At 32.4% G+C, this 6,746-nt stretch overlaps 1 protein-coding gene across 1 annotated transcript in view; it reads right to left on the minus strand.

Annotated features, from left to right (window-relative positions):
* Positions 1-6,346, minus strand: part of LOC112906305 — a 44,732-nt gene extending 38,386 nt beyond the window's left edge. Inside the window, exons 1-2 of the mRNA XM_025980212.1 lie at positions 5,975-6,346; positions 5,605-5,898 (exon numbers count right to left, since the gene is read on the minus strand). The gene's annotated coding sequence lies outside the window, so the exon portion shown is untranslated. The remainder of the gene's footprint in view (positions 1-5,604; positions 5,899-5,974) is intronic.
* Positions 6,347-6,746: the final 400 nt, after the last annotated feature.

Below are 6,746 nucleotides of genomic sequence, written 5' to 3' on the forward strand. Positions count from 1 at the left end.
AATTTTGCAAAATTTATGGGCCATGATTTGAAAATTCATAAAAATATTTACAGGCAATCAGTTGCAAAAACTGATATCCTTGGGATATCAAAGGTATTAGAAACGGCCTCGAAATCGAAGCAGAACGACAGTTTAAGTGACGTAAACCAATTTTCATCATCGCAATCAGATCTAGATGTAGGAAGTATTGATGATACTATGGACTCCTCAACAGACATTAATAAAATTATTCATAAATACTCTAATACAGGTCATTCACAAAAAAAATGGAAAGGGAAAAATCCTCGTCATGATAAATGCAAAAAAACTAGCACTGCAATAAAGACAAGGTGGACAAAAGAAGAGATTCGCTGTGTCAAAACCCATTTTGCTGACAACCTAAGGACGGGGAAGTTACCACCTTTACCTCACATAAGAGATATTCAGAAGAATTACGGCATCCTGGAGAATCGTGAATCAGCTCGTACATAAAAAAAGTAGCAATAAATAAATGCTTCACTGTTTTTCTTATTTTACAATTTTTCATGGTTTAAACATTGTATTTGTTTAGTATTGTAATACAAATAGATATAATAACTAAAATTTGTCATCACAATTATTTTTAAGATTCTTTTGTATACTGCTTTGAATAAATTATTCAGTTAATAATAATCAATTAAATATGCATCGATCGTAAATAAAACATTAACAGTAAAGTTAAAAAACAATTCAGTATGAAGATAAGTAATGATGCAATGTTCGTATTTACAATTGGCTTATTCCGAAAAAATTTTTTTTGTTGTACGATTTTGTGTAGTACTCAATATTCCGTTTACGCATTGGGGCACAATTTTCGTTGTGATAGGTACGTAGTTTTTCTAATATGTTGGCTGTCATCTAATGGACCTTAACGCGAGTGCATTTTCTTCGGCTGATCCGTAACTTAATACCAAACATAACAATAACGTTACAGCAAAAAGCAGATGATTCCGACCTACTGAAGACGAATTTTTCTAGGATCAGCTGGCAATTGTAATTAATTTGCGATTGTGCAGGGCCGGCATCAAAACTGTTATAATTTTATAATTTTTTGTTTGAAAAGTCAAAAGTGTTATAACATTTTATGTTCCAAATGTCCGTAGGAATCTGTGGTATAAATATTATAATTATATAACCCTATATACAACACGTAAACAACACAGTAATTTTATTCGTGGTATATGTTGACGATTTTCTAATAGTTGATAAAAACATAGAACTGATAGATTCCGTTGCAAAACATTTATCAATTTTTTTTGAGATGACTAATTTAGGTTTATTAAATCATTATTTAAGTATCAATATTCAAAGAAACAATGACGGGATTTATTTACTTAATTAAACATTATACATAGAAAAAATGTTAAAGAAATTCAGTTTACAAGACGCCAAGGACTCGATTATTCCAATCGATCCGGTCTACTTAAAAATACAAAGAAATAAACAATTGCCGGATAATAAAAAGTATCAACAACTGATAGGCACGCTGTTGTATTTAGCGGTAAATACCAGGCCGAATATTTGTGCTGCCGTGACAATCTTAAGTCAGCATAATAAACCAAACAGAGACAGACTGGAATGAAGCAAAAAGAATAGAGCGTTATTTAAAAAGAACATTAATGTTTGATTCTTGTAAATTCAAAAGAAAATGACACACGGTGTTATGACGGTTACGCGGACGCCGATTAGGCGGAAAATAAACACGATCGAAAATCAAACATCCACTGAAGCAGAGTATATAACTCTTGCAGAAGCATTTCAGGAAGCAATGTGGTTGAAAAAACTAATAAACGATTTCGGGAAATCAAAATCAATAAAAATAATTATGTTCGAAGACAATCAGAGCTGCCTAAAACAAATCGTGAATGAAAGATTTAGTAGCCGTACCAAACACATTGACACAAAATACCATTTCATCAGAAACATTTATCAGAGGGGTATTATAAAATTTACACACTGTCCAACGGATGAAATGTTGGCTGACATGATGACGAAACCTTTGAGAAGTATAAAGTTAAGCTATTTTACCGAAAAATGTAGAGTTATGGATACAACAAATGCACTCATCGTTGACGAGAGCTGTTGAAACCTTGTCGATAGCAACGACAGCGACATTTGTTTATACCTACAATGTTTTTGTTTCTCAAAATTATTTCGCGGGAATAATATCCTTATCAGGTTACGAATGTATGTAATGTATCACATACAATATTATATTGTGTATTACTCTATACGTTTAATATTAGTTAGTCAGTAATAAGAAACCAAACTGTTAAGATCAAAAACTCATACTGTAAATCTTTTCTATTAGACATTCTGTTTTTTATGTTTTATGAAAAACTGGTTGTAATAACACTAGTCCTTCACTTGATTTTTAAATATTTACCTAACAAGTATGTAATGTAACTGATATCTCCCTAAATCACCTGGCATCTTCCACGTATAGCGCCTCCTAACGTGACGGTTGAATAAAGTATTCGCGACGATTAAGTTATGTTTAATGCAAAATTCTATCGGCCTATCTCCCCTATCATTTCTAATGCCTAATCCAAAAGAACCTGCTATTGTACCCACTTTACCTTCACCTATTACTGCGTTGAAATCTTCTAGAAGTATTATGTTTTCCTGTCCTTTCACTAAACTTCACACGTCCTCTATATCTGCATAAACTGCTTCTACGTCTTCGTCACTGTACTATTACCGTTCTTACCGGCTTTGAGTTTAATGTAACCATAACTATCCTATCGCTCTTTTATAAATAACTTTCTACACTCTGCCTTACTTTCCTACGCATTACAATTCCTACCCCCGAATTACCTTCTACCGATCCTGTATGTATTACTATAAAGTCCCCACTCCAGCAGTCTCCAGCTTCGGGCCAACGGACTTCACTAATACCTAATATATCTAATTCTAATCTATCCATCTCTACTTTTATATTGTCTAATTTTCCTAGTTGCCTCATTGTCCTAACATTCCACGCTCCGACTCGTGAAATATTACACCTATCCCTATTGTACTTCTTGATGACATCCCCCGAGGTAGTCCGCGCCCGGACATCCGAATGGGGGACTAGTTTACGTCCGGAGTGCTTTACCCCAGAGGACGCCATCTATTTTTGGAGCCTTATTATTATTCAAGATTTTAATGCTATTTCGAACTGTACTCTCATTATGGGATAACATAGCTCATCTATCTCCACACTATCTTCCTTCTGTATATATCTCCTAATTCTTGGCCTGCGTACAGGTTCTCTAAATATTCTTTCCACCTATCTGCCTTTTCCTCATTTTCAATCAAAACGACCCCTGCCTCGTTTCTTATATTATTACTGTACCCTACATTTCTAAAATTCCTTTTAATCACATTATGAGCCTCATCGGTTTTACCTACTTAAAATTTTTCTTCTACTTCTTTGCACATTCTATCAATCTACTGTTCCTTAGCTGCCTTACATTTCCTAACTATTTCCCACTTTATAGCCTTATATGTTTTTTGTCCTTTTTTGTCTGTCCTGTTTTTGTATTTCCGCCTTTCTTCTATTAATCCTACAATCTCATTTGTTATCCAGGGTCTCCTACTTTCGTTTTGTTTAAGACCTAGTATATATCCATAGCTGCTGACTTTAGGCACGTTTTATTGCAGTCCCATTCTGTCTCTATGTATATTTTTGTATATGTTGTACCAAATTTCATAATATGACATCCAATGGTTCTGTCGTATCGATTTTTCAATTAAAAGTATGAACAATGTTTATTAAAATTAAATTTTTGAAAAACGATTTTAGAATATTCTTTATATTGATAAGGGCCTCATATTTTTATATTTACATTTAAATTTTGTCTAAATGAAAAATACGGTGCCTACGACGTGGTTTGTCTATGTGTCTAACTTATTCAATATAAATAAGTATACAATAATTTAAAGATAAAACAGATATCGAACTAACATTTTGGTTACGATCAGTCTCAATGTCGTAGCATATTCCTCTGTTATTGGAGGGGGGGACGAAAAAGTACCAAGTTGAGTTCTTTAAACAAGACAAAATTAGCTGTGAAAGTACGTTTTTTGATTATAGACTAAATAACTAGTTTGTTACTGAAACTATACACATATTCTTTCTTATTTCTGTAGTACAAAGCCGATTCACGTTTAAATAATTAAAAAAATTAATATATAAAAATTAAATACTACATTTCAACCACTTTTTTTCAATTTTATAAGAAACCAAAAAGAGCCATAAACTATTAATATCCGAGTATAAAAAACGGATTTGCTATGAAGCAGAAATAATATTGGCTGAATTTCTTGAGGCAAAGAAACGGGTTGTTCCACCAAAAGACATGAGGCCAAAAATTGAAAAACAAGAAATGTGAGACCCGAAAGCAAGCAGCTACGTAAAAAAAAATGCTTCAAACGTAAATTTCTAGTGTACGTATCATGTGTTTAAAATAGAATGTTGGTCTCTACATCGATTGCAACGTAGAAGATTCGATTAATGTTTGCTTGGCTCTTCTTCTGCATTATATTATATTCTTAAACTCTATGCTACCACATGTTCCTAGCATTAAAGCAAAAATCAAAATTCAGGTTATAAAAGGTTAAATTATTGGTAGCTAAGGAAACTTTTTAAAATCACTCATAATAAAGAATTATTAAAATAAGGAATCAAAACAATACTTCTGGAATCTAATAATTATTCATGATTATTCATGATTATTAAAGTATTTCATAATTATTAAGAGGTTTTTATTCCAACTAACATTTTTAAAATGCAAAATAGAAAATAGAGATAGCTTTTAGATGGCTGACTACCGGCACATTCGCTCTGTACAAACAAATTAAAATCAAAAGTTGCCTAATATTTATACAATTATCCTTGCGATGAAAACAAAATTGAGACATTTTCGAACTAATATTCAAATGCAATTGCAATATATTCCAAATGGCAGAGGTACAATCAAATTCTTTTTACCACATACCTGTGAGTGATTCCCCTTGAGATGAATAATATGCTAATTAAATGTGTGTTTATACTTCCACATTGAAATTAAAAATTAAAAGGAAAATACCCCTAATTACCACAAAAAAAGTGTCTTCCTATTAATTTTTAATTAATATTTACAGGTCTCCTCTTTCTACTTCCACCTTGAAAATCCAAAATTTTGGAATAAAATGTGCCAAAACATTACACAACTGGCAAACTAAGATGTATTTGGATTGATAATTTGATCATGTCACTTAAAAAAATTATAAGGAAATAGATTTCAGAAGTTATTTACAAAACGGCTGAGTCGTATTACATTTAAAACATGCATAATTTCAGAATATGCTTGGACTCTGGACACCTGCAATCCACCTCTTCCTTCATTTCTTAAATGCTTTAAATTTTTGACAACAAATACAATATATCTAGCCACCTTTGTCATGAGTAGGTGCATAAAGAGTAGTTAATCGGCATCACATTTCAACTGCTTACTTGAATGAATACAGTTTCCCTTCACATACTCATTTATACATCGAGTTAGTGAAATGGATGTAGCAATCAGAAAGTCGAAAATACCAAAAACAAGCACATCAGATTACCTTATTAGCTTCGTTAAGACATGAGACAACATGAGTAACTGCACCAGAATTTATGTAACTGGGAATCAGTAGGATATATTCGGCAATTGCAGTTAGTTTACAAGTGCCAAACTACTAGACATCATCTCAAAAAAAATCGAATGACAATTTTCACTACAAAAGGATATCAAAGTCGCTTATGTAAGACATCTTTGCAATATGCAGAACCATGTTTTCACACTGAAGAACTTCAAATAACATAATAGGTATTTTACCAGTTGACACATTTCATGCCATTTGTATTTTAAAAATAATCTGAAAAGATACTTTCCTAAATATATTGTATTTCTTTAGTTATATCAAACTTATAAAAATATATATTACTACCTACCAGTTGAGATAATAAATTCATGGAATGTTTAGATTATACCACTAACAGTTCAGGCAATTATTAGTTGCACACGCTGGCCACGTTTTATACAAAGCGAAATCAATTATTATGATTTCCCATCACTACTGATTTTTAAAACTGCTCTTGATAATTCTTCCAGAGGTAAATACCTTTATATGGAATTATTCATTTTTAACGTTTACTTTAACCACCAATAAATGAGGCTGTTGAATCCGTCCTTTTACAGCTGTGTTTATAACCAAACTGGTTAGTCATTCATACTTGCTAGTTTTAGAAAGCAACATATATCAACTTAGGTTTTAGGCGGCACTACGTTCAACCCTACAAGACACAAATGGTGCTTAATTTGAACTTCACTGACATTTGTCACAGACGTAGCCATAGATATAAGATATATAATATTCATTGAGAATACATTGGCGATGGCACAGACATATATTAATGGACGTGCCTTAGCCGTTTGTCGTATTAATTTCTCAACTGGAAAAGTGAGAAAGATGGCGTACCATGCGGTATTAACTCCTCCTGTCAAAATAGTAGTGGTTAGACCTGGCAGATGGCGGTGTCGCAGCGTTTAAAGATTTTGTAAAATGGGTTGCATAAGAAAAACAGCATACGGTCATAAAAAATATTATCATTGTCTACGTTCAAAAAAAGTTTTAACAAAAATTGGTAACGATAATAATAATAAATTGTAATGCCTTTCATTGGAGGAGAAATCGGGAAATGCCACATGTAAACGTTCAAAAGT

Source organism: Agrilus planipennis, unplaced genomic scaffold, assembly GCF_000699045.2.
Source record: "Agrilus planipennis isolate EAB-ADULT unplaced genomic scaffold, Apla_2.0 scaffold258, whole genome shotgun sequence".
Lineage (NCBI taxonomy): Eukaryota > Metazoa > Arthropoda > Insecta > Coleoptera > Buprestidae > Agrilus > Agrilus planipennis.